The following is a 17,879-nucleotide window of genomic DNA, read 5'->3' as shown; positions in this document are numbered from 1 at the left end:
TCTACCTCCTTCCGGATAATCAAGAATTACCTACAAACTTCCCTTCTACTGTTAAAAAATCATTTCAAGGTTTTCATGTTACGTAACATAGCTTTCAAATGCGCCATGATTAACTGCCGAAGAAAACGAAGGCGTTTTTAGATTGTTACACCACGCAAAATTGCATTTTCTTGTAGTTTTATAGTTATTTTCTTCATTTCTGTTTCTTTCTTCAAGTTTCAGAGTATTAAATTCATAGACCTGCAGATTTTCGTGAGTAGACTTTGAAAGAATAAATCCAAAGCTTGCGAAGATCTCCATTATATAAAAGTGTTTTATACTTTCTTGCTAGGTAATGAAGGTTTTACAATTTTGCTTTCTTCGAAAAGCTTCTTCAGAAGAAAGATGTCAGATAAAACGCAGCTTCCGTTGTATTTTATCTGACATCTTAAGCATATACATCTGTGTGTGCATGTGTGATGTACGCAGAAAAATATTCTAAAGGAAATATTATTTTCCCAAGATTTCATGGTAATTTAATTTGCGTTAATCGAAAGCAAATATGAGCATGAAATTTCGCAAACACTTTTATACATATTTCCTTTATTGCAAAGTAACTGGAGTTATTTTCAGTCCCATAGCACTTACAGACCCACCAGCGACCGAACGGTAAACTCTCTGAACACCGAAAGGTCGACCCGTCGAACGGGGAGACCGCGTGAGAGGTTTCTCACTGTGTGTAACATAAACACGAGCTAGCTTACCTTCGAAGGTCCTCCACTAAGGTATATCTTCCTTTAGCCTTTTACGGCAGATAACCTAGAACGGGAGTCCAATCGCCTCCACACACACCCGTCGACGCAAGGCCAAGGCGTGCACATTAATATTAAGCAAAACACAAGAGCTACGGACAATGATATCGTATTCTACACAGATGGCTCAAAAACTGACGAGAATGTTGGCTGTGCATACATCGCATTTCGGCAACAGCAACCAATACGCCAATGGAAAGGACACTTGGAATCCAGAAACAGTGTTTTTCAAAGCGAAGCCGCAGCCATTTATCACGCAATAAACACTATTACCCAATATCGACATCAAAACAGTTTTATAATAACAGACAGTCTGTCAGCATTATATGCTATATTAAATCCTATGCACGGCTCCCCCATAATTGCAGCAATCCAAGAACAACTCTCTTTTCACAAGACCTTAAAAATCAACCTAGAATGGACAAAAGCGCATATTGGCAACCTTGGGAATGAGGCCGCAGATCGGCTCGCAAAAGAAGCAGCCCAAAATAATGATGCAGAGACACTGCAAATTCCATGGCCCACCTCATATCTAAAAAAGAGCTTGAAACAGGTCGCTTTCACACTGTGGCAAGAGGCATGGAACAACGATGAGACAGGACGTCGTGCGTATGCGCATCTGCCAAAGGTTGATCCAGAACGTCTTATAGTAAATCCACAACTGGTCTACTATATTACCGGGCATGGCCCGTTCCCAGTCTACTTTGAAAGATTCGGCAAGACGACTACCTCCTTATGTTGCTGCGGTGAACTGGGAACGCCAGAACACTATGTCGAAAAATGCTCACTAACGGAGGATCTACACATCCCGTTCCCAGAGACAAACAGATTAGCCTTCAGCAGGTTCATAATTAAGCAGCGACATCTCAAACGCAGCATTACAAAAATTGTTGACAAGCTTATGGGCTTAGGAACAAACCTATGCCAAGTGTAAACCATTTAAGAGTACTTAGTGCATCATGCAACATTCCCATACCAGCTAAAGGGAGCTCACTGGCAGCATTATATAATTGTAACTGCACATATGAATGGCTCTAACTTATTATGTATGCAGCAGTAGTATACAAGTACTTTGTCTTCATAAAACGCAGTAATGGCAGCATCTGTAATCACAGTCAGCAGCATCATATGTACACATGAAATACCAAATGTATGCTTTATGTACTCCTATATTCTGCCACCAATGCACTGTTATCTTCGTATTTTTGTAACGCCAGTCTGCAATTTCACTATACGTATTAAATTTGCAATGCGTATTTCCCCCCGGTATTTAATTCAATAATCATGTATATAACTCACTATCTCGTATCAGTATAATCTCACCCTCTCTATGTTTCAATATCACCGCACTATGCATCTCAAGTCTGTAATTTATATACGCCATTATTACACACTCCTATATCCTGTCACCAAGTGAACTGTTTTGTTTATGTATTCTTGTAGCGTCTGTCTGCATATCTTGCTACGTATTTAACATTATAATGCGTATTTCTCTCCCATATTTAATTCAGTAATCCTGTATATAATTTATTATCTTATATCAGCATAATGTCACCCTTTCTATGTATCAATTACCTTACTATGTATTTCAAATTTGTAATTCATATATCCTCCTTGTATAACTCAGTAATCCGGTATCTAATTTAGCATCTTGCATCAGTATAAACTCACAAGGTACTTCATGTCACATTTTATTCAGTAACAGCATGTTTCATGTTTCAGTATGTTCAGTTTCCCATGTTTCTCTGTCTTTCAAATATCAGTATAACATAAGTATTAGTATCAGTATCTTATTTCAGTATATCCTCATTATGTTACCCTCGTGTTTCAGAATGCTCAGATACAATGTGCTTTACTATGTACCTCAAGCACCAGTATAACCTTTCTATACAATTCAATATTGACATATGTATATCTCTCCTGGATATAATTAAGTATTCCGTATATAACTCAGTACTTTGTAGCAGTACATTATGTATTTCACGTATTAGAATGTACAATTATAGTATGTTATATGTTTCAGTATGTTCAGCATTTCCTGTTCCAACATGTTTTTCAAGTCTCAGTACAATCTCACTATGCCTTCTATGTTTGTTATACAAATATCTCTCTTGTATATAATGCAGCAATCCTGTATATAATTCAGTATCTTATATCAGTATAATCTTACCATGCATTTCACGTTCCGGTATGCTCTGTTATAGTATGTTTTCTGTCTCAGTACGTACAGTATTTCATGTTTCATCAGGTATCTCGTGTAATTAGCGTAATCAGTAATATCTCACTATATATTTCATGTTTCAATATGCTCAGTCATAGTATGCTCATGTTCAGTATGTACAGTATTTAATGTTTCACCATGTATTTCAAGTCTCAGAAGTATCTGTATAACCTCATTATGTATATCATATCTTAGTATGTTCAGATACAGTAAGTGTCATAATTCAATATGTATAATACTTCCTGTTTCAATATGTATTTTGAGCATTAGCATAATCTTACTATGCATTACATGATTCTATACCATATTGTACTCCAATATATAATTTAGTAATCTGGTATATAATTCAGCAACTTGTGCATACTAATGTCTGATAATTCAGCCTGCAGCAGCAGTGATGACCCTTGTTTAGCCATGTCATTTTCTACAATATTTGTAAAATAATTTCCCAGTGGCCGCAAGGGTATAGCTGATGCAATGTGGCCTGCATCAGACGCTGGGTTTCAGTGGTCGGTGCGAGGCGTTTTTGTGGACTCAGTGACCTTGGCACGTTTCACTAGACACAGGTGGACGTGGCGCTATACCAATTAACCCTAATGGTAGAGGGATGGTGCCCACGTCCTCCGTCGCATGTCGCATGTGTACCTCAGTTCCGGAATCAAGCTCAATTTTTATGAGTGATTTATCATTCTCTAACATCACATACTTATGAATACTCTACCCTTGCATTTCATTTGCCCCTATTCGTTGCATTATCTGACATAACGTCTGAGGTGATAAAAGTGCACTCTAATGCAAACTTATAATAATCTTTAAATATAGTTTCGGTTGAAAGAACGGAAACACAGCTGAATAAACAAAGAGAAAGAATTCGAACGAAAGAACAGATGAAATTATTACTCCTTCTGTTGATAAATGATGCGCAGCCTCGCCATATTTATTGCCCTGTTATAAAATATGTTCATTGTAAAGGTCAGTGTGAAGGTTACATGTGTTTTGACTGCATTTTGAAGATGTTCAGTATTTATATAGAATATACACACGCACATTGAATAAGAACTCAATATTTTGCCTGAATGCCAACTGTGCGGTTTGCCTTTTATAATAGGTTTATTCCTACTTAATTTTCTTGTTATTATTATTATTATTATACATTCGAGTCTGGCGAAGCGCTATCGCGCTTCACTTGTCGTATGCCGAAAATACGGCGCAGCGCGACAGCGCTTCTCTTGTTTTGTATCGAGAATGCGAAGACGCTGGTGTTGGTTAATATGCTCTACGCAGTTATTGAGAGCAGTTGTAATGATATCAGTAGCAGTTGTTTTAGAGGAATTGGAAATTGTTTTCATTTTTTTACCAAGTGTTATACTGATAATTACGAAATAATCCATGTCAAGTTCTGATTCATTTGAAAGTGACTATGTTATGAGAAGTGATAATGAAGACTATAGTAATGACCTTGAAAGTGATAGTGGAAGTGACATCATCATTCGTTCTAAGAGATTACGAGTTATTAGTGATAGCAGTGATGATGATGAAGTAACTGCAAGTACCTCCGATGACGATATTATTGATGGGTTTTTACTCGTGGATACAATTTTTTCGAACGAATCGAATACTTTTTCTGAAGTACCTGGACCAAAGCATGCCCCTCCTCCTGATGCGAAACCAATTTAATATTTCAATAATTTTTTTTAATTTTCAATAATTTTTTTCAATTTTCAATAATTTTTTTCGAGTATACTAATCAACAGCAGCGTCTTCGCATTCTCGATAGAAAACAAGGGAAGCGCTATCGCGCTGCGCCGTATTTTTGGCATACGACAAGTGAAGCGCGCGCCGGACTCAAACGGTTATTATTATTAATTGGTGTTAGTTGTTGAATAGAAGCTTAATGTCAGTGTATTTCTGTTGCAGCATTTCCCTATCCTTTTTGTCTTACATTTTAAGTTTGATTAATAATACTTGGAAAACTGGAGTTTATATTCAAAATGAAATTAAATTTGGATATTTTTTTGCTTAAAAATTTTTCAGATTAAGAAAATTACTTGAAAGTTCGCAGATGTTTATATTAAAAATTAATTTATTATTTTCCGATTTGTTAAAAACCACATCTTTAAAAATCTAACGTTATATGAAAAACTGACAAGGAAAGCCTACCAACCTTTAAATATCAATATTGTACTTATCAATTATCCCCTCGACTGGGAAAGCTGACTGCCTTCGAACCTTGAAATTTGACGGAGATCCTACCAAAGTTGCCTCAATCGTTCCAGCAAAATTCTGAAGGATCAGCTGCTTCTTTATCTACAATCAGTATTATTTTCATCAGGATTTCCATCAAAACCTATTTCATTTCGCGCTTCGTAAAAAGGCTTTGTTCGCTTTTTAGTATTTTCTTAGGCCCTCCGGTTTTACCGGAAGCTCAGTTACAAAGAACTTAAACTTTCCATAGACAGTTGTTCCAATTTTTAATATTTTGTTGACAGTGTACAGCTGACGATATCATGCCCCTTAATGTACACTTTCTTTATGATAGAACCCCATAACTTTGAAAATAATACACTCTTTGCTGTTTTGCAGAAAGGGGAGGTCCCGAATTTTAACCTTACCCATTTACTTAATGCTACGAAGTATTACTTCCTTGTGCGAAGTAAAGGAAATATTGTAACCGCGAAATACCTCGAGTATAATATTCCAACGGAAATATCCATTTTGGCCGTTCCCGAATACAAATGGACGATTTTTTCCCTAATGTGTATACTTACTGAAAAAGACATTAGGGCTTTATACGGAGTAGAGACATTAGGATTTTTCGAAGCAGGAGACATGAAAAATTAGAAAACGCCAGGACTCGAACCATGGATTACGTTATTCGAGCAGTGGCAACACTTTTCGAAATAAAGCAGATTTTTATCTCCAGCGTGCGAGACTGTTGCCACTTGGCAAAATGAGGCGAAAATTAGCGTTTGCAGAGTTTTTCATTAATATTTCTTATTTTAGCTTTTTTATTTGGAAAAAAAGTGGGCGTCGACCTTTTCCAGGACGCAGAAAAGAACTGTAGAAAGGTTGGTGACGATAGCTATAGAAGTGACTGAGTTAATCGTGAACAAACACACAAACAGGCCTTCTTCTTATATATATCAACATATAGATATATATAAACACATTGATGTATATAAGCATACAGATAAGTAGCAAGATATTTATTTATATTTTTTCATTTAGCACAATTTTTACCATATGTGTATTTACACTACTATTTAGTTCATATAAGAAGACACATGATCATGGTAACCTGGTAAAAATAGAGGTAACTTGATGAGTTTCCAGATAACTTGGTAAGACTAAAACTAAAACAGAAATTTAAAGTTTTGAAAAATGCGTCCAGATTTCAACCGATTTCTGAAATACTTTTCTGCAGTTTCATACTGCAGATTCACTGTATGTTTCTATATATGTTTCATGTGATAACCAGTGCGCTGATTATGAATGAAATATATAATATAGATAAAGTACAGTGAAAAATTCATCAAAATCATATATTTTACAATTTTTATATGTACGGAAAGGGAAAAAAATATATCAATTTAATGTCTGTAAAAAACTGCAATTTCCATTTCAACTGCAACAAAGTAATTTGAAATTTAGGTAAAAAACTACTTTATTGTATAATGTTCATTTAAATAATTGCCCTTATGTATTATTGCGAATTGCCTATATATATTTATTATGTGGTGTCACAGGAAACAGTGCCATATTTCTCGGAATGATGCATAATAAAATATATTAGGACAGTAGTCCCATTGCGAAGTTAGTTTTATTATGAAGTTCATAGGTGAAACTTCGTTTTAACTAGTTTTAACATGTGAAGAAATTGTTGTTTTACCATCTTCATACAAACCACCTAAAGCGGTGATTTGCAACATATCTTGCTTTCTCATTCGCATAAAATAAAACTATTTAGGTTGAAACGTGAATAAATATCACGAATCGTCTTTATCTGAAATACGAATAGTAGGCCATAGTATATCAGCTGCCATTTTTAACCTTCGCTCTTGGGAATACCCGATAAGATGCTTAAAATGCACGTGTTCTTAATAAGCATGTTTAATCAGGTTTCTTTAAAGAAACCATCGCTAGGTGATAGTAATATTATTTTTTCCCGAAAGCGTCCATTTCCATGTTTAAAATACTTTTCTCTTCAATATTACAACGTTACTAAGGTTGAAACAATTATGCATTACATTTTTCTTGACATAAAATTTTGTGTTAAGTACTTATTTCTTCTACGTAATATACCATCTAAATAGACTTAACTGACAATGCTTTGATAATGTTTGATCTTTACAAGCGCTGATAATTCTATGTCAAATTAACATGAATTTTCTTATGCATTCTACTAAATAAAGGTTAGATTTACGTAGTTGTTATTCTTTTGATTTCTCACTGGCATTAAAATAGCTGGACTCTCCGAATGGCCTAGTAGTATACACGCTACACACTGACAGTTCAAATAGGGTGAACCCGTTGGTTGCATTGAAATTTTCGACATTATTCTCATACAAATGAATTTTTGTAAGAACTTCTTCATCAAAGATGTCCCTCTTCTTTTAGATAGCCCTTTGTGTGCTTTGGCAAAATCCAAATAATCCAATCCTGAAATAACTAGATTTACATACATTTCAATGGCATGGCGGCACTCTAAATATGCTGCGGTGAGCCGAAAGTCCTCTCGACATTGAGGGGGGGGGGAAACTCTTGTTTAATGGTCAGCAGAGTTTTTAAGCTAAGCATGCCTATTATCTGTATGGCATTTTTGCAAGGACAGCGATGAGTATTATAGCATATATTTAATTCGTGTTATTCCTTAAAATCTGCCATAAGCCTTTCACTTACAATTAAAGATTAATTCAGCTGAGTTTAATTAATAGTTGTTGTTTAAAACAATGTTTAACTGCATGATTTAGCGCCATGTAAATGTTAATTAATTAATCCTTGTAAAGTCATTATTAACGAAATAGCGTTGTGAAATTAAATGCTAGAAGTTTCAGCTTTACGTACTGTTAGTTCTTGACCATGGAACTAATCATTCACTTAAAGCACTAATTTCGTATATCGTCAAGACATCATTAAGGAGTTTACTATCAAAGCCCTTTATACCACAAATATTGAATTAGAATTAAATTAGTCATACGCAGGAAACTAATGCTTTAAAGCTGGAAATTCTTTTTTTGGGTTTAGCCAAAAGTTAACAAGTGTGTTATTTGTACAATCTTTCAGTTACAGTTCTATCACTATTTCTATTAATTGTTCTTTTTTCTTCACGAGATTTTTGAATTTAATAGTTAAAAATACTTTGTTTCTTTGGGTATCATCTATTTTTCTCTTGCGTACCACTGATTGAGAACCCCTGCTCTAGAGTAAAGAAATGAGAAGCAAGTCAGAATAATCACATTTCTTTCAAATCGGCAATAACGAATGAAGTATACTTATTTGAAAGAAAATCAAAAGCACAACCTACCTGTATTTTGATTATAAATAAAACATGAAGAAGTAAGACAATCTAAATATTTATCGTCACACTTAATTCTCTGGTAATCATGAAACGTAATATTTTTGAAGTGAGAGAAGAGATAACTTAAAGAAAAACTTGGAGTGGGTAAATGATTCAAATATTCGTAAAATCCTTTAGAATGCAATTGTTACTGCATACTTCCATTATTTTGTAACTTTGCGCGACGAAAAGTTCGAGAAGAAAGGTGGTACTACAGCAGAACTGTCTGAAGACTTCAGCCTAAACATATTGAATAAGAATATGTTATAAAAACACATTTTAGTAGGCAAACCTGTCTTGTTCTGGACCGGCTTCGAGACAATCGAAGTGAAAACGATCTTACAGGAACTGATTCAGCAAATAATGACAGGAAAAAAAATGGTTGGGGAGGTAAACATAGAAAACCTTAGCACGGAAATAAATAAATAAATGAAAAAAAAAAAAAAAAAAAAAAAGGGTTTTACCAGAACGTAATATTTGTACATCATTTGAATGACATTGGCTTCAAAATTGACTGAACATGTATGAATACTGATTCAAAAGCTGCAAATAGAGAAGATATACTAAAAGTTTCAAGTATTGTTTAAATTTATACCGCATTTACAAATCTGAAATTTCTCTGAAGTATAATAAAATAGTTTCAAATATTCTTTTAATGTTTGAAGCCTCCATGTTTATTGAGAATAAAAAATATGAAAATTGCATTTACACAATTATAAATATTAAGCACACAAATTTTGTTTCAATATAGAGAGAAATCTGCAGCAAAAAGGATTACATTAAATAAAGAGAAATATATATATGTTTAAATCTCAGTTAAAAACTCCGTTTCAGTTTCTCCATGAATAATGTTATTTTTTTAAATCTGTCAATAATTTCCGAATATGTGAATGAAAGATATTTCTTCTGCAGTTACATATTTTGCGGCTTGAAATGTGTAAAAAAATTGCAATAAAACACTTAAAAAGCGGAAACGCAAAGGAATATTATATTTGAAATATTACAAAACGTAAAAATTCTGAAATATCTAACAGTGAAAACGTAGAAATACGTTTTAATGGGGTACGAGCTAAAATTAAATGCGGAAACTCGAACTGTTATGAAATATTACGTAATGTTAAAAATCCAAACATAAAAAGAAATTCGTGACTGGAAAGGGATTGAAACAGGTCTGATTTTTCAGTATCTAAAATTAAATGCTAAAATATTACATAATGTGATTATTTTCAAACGTCCAAGGACTTGATTTATCTCGAAACTTTTTAAAGATATTTGCGATCATAACATGTCCTAGCACATTCAGATTAAGAAATATCCACTTACTATCACACACATAAACTATATAAAACCCAATTCGTTTTTTCCCACTTTTCTTTTCGTTAAAAGCTGAAGATAAAAACAGAAAAGAAAAAATAACTGCAGTTTTTGAAGAAGCAAAATGAGGTAAATTTAAAATTTCCATGTAGATAATTCATGTTTTAGTAGATAATTCATGTTTACATGTAGATAATTCATAATTTCCATGTAGATAATTCATTCACAGACATAATTCGTGTTTTACTTTCGGTATCTGTTCTAGTCTCTATAGTAATTATTATTTATTAATAGGTAATACAAATAAATTTCTCATTTTAAAAACAAATATTTAAGTACTAGACATTTTGCAGCAGTGAAGTCAAGATCTACTATACTAGAACGGATAAATTAGAAATTTGTTATCCAGATGCGGTTTCTCCCTTTACTTTATCCAGAACGTTCTGAGGCTGCTCGTTTTTGAGTTATGCAAGATACATACGTACTTACGTACGTACGTACGTTTTACGTACAGACGCCTCGAAAAAATCTCTTCTGAAACCATTTTAAATCAATTTTATAATTTGTTTGCGGAAAAAGATCCTTTATTTTGTCCTTACGTACAGATGTCAGGAAAAAACATCGTTAAATTGCACTCGATAGCGGCCAAAATGGATATTTACGTTGAAATATGGTACACGGAATTTTTCGTTATTACAGTACTCCCTTTACTTCGTACAAAGAAGTCAAAAAGGTACGTAATAAAAGTTTTATAGGTTATATTTTGTTGGTGAATATTAAGATATTTATTTTTTCACATATGCGTAACGATGACAGAACATTTAAATGGTTAAATGGAACATTTGTTTTTCAATAAAAAGCTAGCGTTGCTTGTCAACAGCTCTAATGCATTTTTACGTTTCTTGATCTTCGTAAAATGAATTCTTTAATCTTACCTCATCATTGTAATCCTTTAATGATAAGCAAGAGAACTGGTTTTGTAATACTAACAAACAAATAAACACCCCCCCCCCAAAAAAAAAGAACTCGTCCTTTAAAGTAATATACTGTAAACCTCGATCTAAAACAGATATTTACAGAGAAACGGAAAGAAAGAATGGCTGAACGAAAATGTAACTGTTATTCTTTTGAAAGTATTATTTTTTAAAAATATCTTTAAATTTACGATTCAAGCAAAAACAAGAACAACCTTTATGCGTACTATTGTAAACAAACTGTTTCCAAAACGCAGAAAAAATTGCACAGCTTTTGAAAAAGCTGTGTAAGTGAAAACTTTTTCTGTGTGTGTGTGTGTGTGTGTGTGTGTAAATGAACCTTTTTGAAATATTATGCTTAATTACTTAGCAGCAAAATACTACCATCCTTTAGGATGAAATTGTTTGAAGCAATTTGTGCCCGTGAGATGTGCCCGATCCTCTTGTTATCAGCAAAGGTTAGAGATATAAAAGCACACACATTTTCCCTCCAGGTGTCTGTTAGAGCAGTATTAATTGATCAGTCTTCTTTAATGCCATGAATTCGGACCACTACGCCGAGACCATCTCTAAGAAGAACAAAATCAAGAAAATCTGTTTACAGTAGCGGCGTCTTTTCCTACTTACATGGTTTTCTCCAAATCCGCTTCGTAATGTCACCGCAGTTACACTTCCTGCCATTAAACAAAAAGATGAAAACGGAAAGAGGAAAAGAAGATAGAGAGAAGAATGACTTTAATATTTACAAATTTGTCAAAGTATATTAGACATTTATCTTCTTGTTCTCGACTATTTCAGTTTTTGATTTTTCCAACAAGTTTTATGAATATTTTATGCGCAGAATGTTGCTTCATCACCAAATTTCTGTTTGTTGTTGGCTCTGTCACCAAATTCTGTTCGGTTTATCAGCACCGATGTTCGGCAAGATGCTGCTGAGAACATTACGATCGATAGTTTTAATGTTAGCCTTTAACGACTGAGCAATTTATAATACAATCTTGCTTTACTCAGAGAATTAACATTTTACACGTCCTCAGAAAAATAAGTTTTTTTGAAATATTAGTCTAGTATACGATTTCTTCCGTCTAGACGAATGATTGCGAAAACAATTTTAGAATACTTCCTGTCTGATGTAAGTTGAATGCAATAGTTATAATAACTATTTATTTAGATTAGGATTATTTGATTGGAAAAATACCTAGGAGTATTTGCTTTAGTGCAGAGATGCCTACATTGAGGCCTTTTAAAGGCTCATATTCCCTTCTGTAAGGAAAAACCAAGTAAATACGTCCACTGAGATCCTAAACCGGATCGTACAAATTCTACTGTTTTATCCATTCAGTAACCGTTCATTTGATCTATTTATCACAGTGGTTCTCAACTGTTTTTCTCCGTGCACCCCTTTCACCACTGCTGACTACCATTCCCTCATTCCATTCCAAAATTCGAAAAATACATATGCATTTATTTAAATTTATATTTTTTAAATGAGTTTTATAAATGAAACAAGAAAAATTATAGAAAATGTAGGCAAATACCGAAACTTGAATAAAAATATTTTTTTTATAATCATAAACTAAAACTGAGTACTTAACATTCTCTCCCTGAAGCTATGAAACTCCCCCTTGGTTGAGAAGCTTTGATTTATCTGTTATTTAAAGAATACTACATTGATAACAGTATAATGGCTATTCAACAAACTAGAAATTTTTCGAATAGGGTTTAAAAAGAAATAGTTTTTGAGAAAGCAAGAAATATTTAAACTTGATTGAATTTATAGTATTATGGCAAAGCATGCTAGGGTAATTTGCTTATGGGAGGAATGCTTTCGTGGAGTTTTTTCTTAACTCCACGAAAAGATACTGGTTTACATTTATGATACATATGAAAAATGTCTGTTTTTGAACAAAACGTATACTCTTTGAGGGAAAAAAACATTCAAAGCATTTTTAAAAAATGCAAATTTTTTAACACAAAATTAATTCTTTTGGATTACTAATTCTAAGTAGTACTTGCTCTCATACTAGAACTGCATGACATTTCATCATTAATCAGATCGCATAAGAACATAAATTGAATTGCGTAAATTCTTAAACAACATATTTTAAAATGAATTTTTGCATTCTGAAGTTTATAAATTGGTGAAATTACATTAAGATAAAAATCTGAATTATAATGACGCATAAGTATTTTTACAATATTTAAACAAATTAAAATATTATTCCTCTTCCCTTTAAGTCGAAAATAAGAACGTATTTTCCTACGGTTTGCAAGACGTATTTTATTTTGGAGCCAGAATCAAATTAAGATATAAATCAAAACTAAGCGAACTGCATGCACGGTAACAGCAGATGCTTTTAAAGGCTGGGAGATGGAAAGTTTCGTTTCCTGTTTCCTCTCTAACACCAATACGGACTTCCTCTGCTCATATCAAAAGTAATAAGACTCTGTCTACGGCAGATAACAATTAAGTAATCAGTTAAGTACGTTAAAAAAATGTTAGATTTATTTCAAACGACACGCACGAATATTTTGAATTCGCTACTTAAGTTGCTAATAATAAAATCTATTTTATACACCATTGAGTGATCATTATGCGTATGACACGTAAAATTGTCAATTAAACAAAATATTAATAATTTCAGTCACAGAACATATTTTCTATAAACACTAAAATGTTTTTATTAAATAATTGCTTTAGCTTGCTGGAATATTGAAAAGCATTTTTTTAAATAGGTTGCCTGGTTTTATAAAATCTTCAATAACTTGAGTTTTGAACACTAAGCCATTATTTGAATTTAGCATGAATTCATTTCATTGCTTGCCAAAATGCTAACATTTTATTAAAAATATATATATATAACGGGCGAGTTTGATAGCAATATTCAAAGTTCAGATTTGAAAACATGCTGGTTATTTGAATGTGGCAAAAATCACAAGGAAAGTGGAAGAGGTTTGATCTGCCTAAGTGGAAGAGGATTTTAAAGAAAAACCACGGAAACCAACCCAGCATTCAGCTAATTCTTCTGCACTCGAAACCATATGTGTCTATAGGTCTTAACCACTCGACTTGTTTTAGGTTATTTTACGTTGCTCAGACACAGCAGTTGGTCTACTGAGGGATGGCGCTTATCAGCTTGTTTAAGCCCTGCCAGTGATTCAAATTTTGCTCGCACGTCCGGATGCAGGAAGCTGTGTATATAGCAAAGGGCAACGAAAGTGGAGTACGGAGTGAAGTCAGCCATGCGGCTAAAAGCATTCTGATTTAAATGAACAACTATTAAGCTGAAGGGGCCAGTGCACGTACTGTTTAACCTTCTTGATCGACCACTATTGGCATTCTAACCTTGAAAATAAATACTACGAATAAAATTACAGTAATATATTGTAATTGTGCAAATGTTGATGGCATCCAGATGAATAAATGCGTATTTGTATCCAATATTAGCCATCATGATGATTTAACACATTTTTCCTTTATTTTTTGAGAGGTACCTTTCTTAATATGAATTATATATCGCAATGCCTGCTATCTGTGTGCCCGTCTTGATCACACACTTTTGTCTCTTCTACAACTATGGCAATGCGAAGGTATATGAAAAAGAGAAGTAAGCGGGTTAACATGACAGCAAGTAATAGTAGAAATGTGCCTTGTTCAAGATGAAACCTAGGTTCAAAGTGATTTAAGTTATCGCTCTCGTATGAGTTAGTTTTAATTTGATTTATTTTGACTACTTAATATTTTAACTTCTAAAATTATTATTGGCTGAAGCTTTGAGTAAATTGTCTGGGCCATGAGCTTTATGTATAAACGATATAAGAGTTATTAACTTTGAAATTACGCAAAATAATGATGTTTATTATAAGCAGTTGCTGTTTTTAGGAGAGAAAGTGGAAAGAGCCAAATTGTTACGGAGAGTTAAGATGTTACTGAAAATTAGAATTTCGTTACATACTTTTTATCTCATAAGGTATCAATCATCACACTAATCTCTCGTTTAAAATAATCAGATAGTTCTTTTTTTGATAATAAAATCTTAGTAATATTAGTAAAAGTAATTTAATATTAGTAAAGTAATCTTAGTAATGAGTAATATTAGTAAAAGTAATTAGTAAAAACATTTTAGTATGGAAGCATTTTCTGAATAGTACGAATATAGGCACAAAGAAATGATTATCTTGTACTTTTTAGTAGAAAAAAATTGTAGGGAAACTTAAATTATTTTACATCAAGCAAAATGTAGTTAAATTAAAGCAATTACAATAAAATTTTTATTATTGCATTTTCTTAATAAAATATAAAAATGGAATAACTTTCTTTCAAATAAAATGCATTAACAATTTTTTATTAGTTGAATAAATCGTTTCCCGTGTGTCCAATGATATTAAAATAAATACTGCTATAGTAATATAGTCAAAACATTAACTCACTTAAAAGTTTTATTATGTAACAAAAATTAACCAATGAAAATTTAAGTTTATTATTACTTAATAATCATACAGTAAATACACTTAAAATCTGAAATTCCAATATCCGCGTTCTGTCTATTGCACACAAGTATATAAGGTATTTCTCCCGGCTTGTTAGCATGTCTTTGAAGTGTAGTGGTCTGCACGCTGGGCGCGTATTCCCGAGGTCCGTGGTTCGATTGCAGGCGAGGGCATTGCTCATTTTTTAAGTCTCCGGCTTCCAAAAAATCCTAATTAATCTAAAAATCGTTTTACACAATCAGGACATGTTAGAATTCTGAATTCACATACGTATATCAACTTTTTTATAACGCTCTGCTCTATCTCTTTATACAAAACTATAAATAACGAAATAAAAAACACGTTTTCATTTTATACACGAAGTTTATTAACTAAATTCTCTAGTGTTTAAACTTGCAAGATAATATTCAAAAACATTTAAACTTTGTACCCCCAGAAACTTCCATTTCATACAAAAGAACGTAGACTGGAACTTGGAGAGGTCAAGAAAAAAGCAAACAAACAATAACTGAAGTGTAACTGTTTCCCTTAATTTATGAATGCATTTAAACTTAAGATGATGGAAAAAGAAAAACACTTTTCTATTTTTCGCAGCATACGAATAATTAATTACCAATGACGTGTGTAACAAAGGCGACAAAAGAAATATTAAAAAAAACTGTCTCTCACTGATTTTCTCTTAATTTAAATACTCATTTGTGGAACTTGCGTTTTAGTAAGACGGTAACATTTACCTTACCCGTTATTCAATGGGTACCTAAATGTACAGAACTTTTAAAATTATTTTTCTTAACAGAAATTTTAAATATAGCTTCTTTATGTCAATATAAAATGTAATATTATGTTTTCACTCTCAAGCTAAAATACGCAGTAAACACAATTACCTCTTTCGCAAATGACCAGTATAAATTGTCTAATATGACTAATTTGTCTAATGTGTCTAATCTAATTATTTAATATGATAAAATTGTCTAATGTGACTAATCTAATTGTCTAATACGGCTAATCTAATTGTCTAATAGGACTAATAATATGACTTTAGTCTAAATATGACTTTCTTTACTGTCGACAATGAATATAAGACATTTGTTATCATGAAAATGAATGGTACGGCATGACAGGACAATGAATAACATGACAATCAATGAATAATATGACAATGGCATGACACGACAAATAAGGCATAAAATATAAGGCATTTGCTATATTTATATAATAATGTATAATAGAACTAGCTGTGTAGATGGACCTGCAGGGCCTTTTGTGCCTATACAACGGGCAAGACTGATTGATACATAGAGATACCTACATGACACATTAAATTGTTTGCCAAACGATTATACCCTGGTAAGGATTATGCTGATGTTTCATGTGTATGATTAACTCTTTTGTTTTATATTAACATGTCTCCTCACTTTTATATTTTGTAAATTCATATTTGGATACTTTTCATTTAAATTAAATCAAAAAAGCTTAAAATTATGCGATACATCTCCAAATACTATGCAAATACTGTGTCTAAGCTTCATTAATTTCTAAATACCAAGTACAACCATTTTACGAAGACATGTCTTAAATCTTTTAAAAATGAAATTGATTATTTTCATTTCTTTAATCTAAGACCTAAATTGAGTAATAGCAGTTGATTTTTATGATTAATTTTCAACATTATTTCAGTTAATTTGTGATTGCCTTTTAATATCTTGCAGGGGCGGGAGCCTTCTTGTTCGAAAGAAATGAAATGATGTTTTATGCTACTTCAAAAAAGGTTTTAGGGATTCCTAGGTTTTTTTTATATTTATACAAAACAGCATTAATGCTATATATATTCCATTTAAACTAAATACGAGATACCAGTCCGTTACGGGTAACTAAGTTTACTACCTACATAAACTCAGAATAATCCGTTTAGTAAAATTCAGATTTGTTGACATACCGCCTCAGGCTGCCAGTTTTGCCAGCAAACGGATATACGTCGCGTTTCAGCTGATTCCATCAATTGATTTGGATTAAAAAAAAATCACTCACCCGTTTCCGAGAGACTCTCAGATATTAAGGAATTTATGAAACCGACTGCACGAGCCGGTTGGTTTATCTTTTCGAGCAACTGCGTGCAACTCTTTGCTGAATGACAGTCGCGAACGGAGTGCGGAGGAATATAAATACATTTTCACCACGTGTTTGGCAACAGCGCACGCAGCTGTGACGTCAGGAAACTTGTTTCTGTATGCTTGGGGATGGTCTTGAAATATGCCAGTGATCACTTTTTCGCTGATGTGCTATCATTAGTCGAAAATTTAATGAGCTTTAGACAGCGCTTTTCAGTTGGTTTCTTATTTTCTCACGAAATTTATTTTAGTTAAAGGTCGAAAAGATATTTTTTTTTTTTTTTTTTTTTTTTTCCACTTTTGCAAATGAGATGTAATATTTATACAAAACAGCTACTTCTTTTATAGGATTTCCCCATTTAATAAAAATTTTCGTGACTGTGATTTAATCATAAAAGGGCATGTATGCTACTGCAAAAACTC

General features: G+C 32.8%; 1 protein-coding gene across 2 annotated transcripts in view; it reads right to left on the bottom strand.

Moving 5' to 3' along the window:
- Nucleotides 1-17,525, bottom strand: part of LOC118182138 (ovostatin-like) — a 125,036-nt gene extending 107,511 nt beyond the window's left edge. For both annotated transcript variants that reach the window (XM_035351441.2, XM_035351442.2), the window contains exon 1: nucleotides 17,377-17,525. The gene's annotated coding sequence lies outside the window, so the exon portion shown is untranslated. The remainder of the gene's footprint in view (nucleotides 1-17,376) is intronic.
- Nucleotides 17,526-17,879: the final 354 nt, after the last annotated feature.

This window comes from Stegodyphus dumicola, chromosome 2 (assembly GCF_044657685.1).
Source record: "Stegodyphus dumicola isolate Sdum_Otavi_A_Nest chromosome 2, ASM4465768v1".
NCBI lineage: Eukaryota > Metazoa > Arthropoda > Arachnida > Araneae > Eresidae > Stegodyphus > Stegodyphus dumicola.
This window is presented reverse-complemented; position numbering and strand designations above follow the sequence as displayed.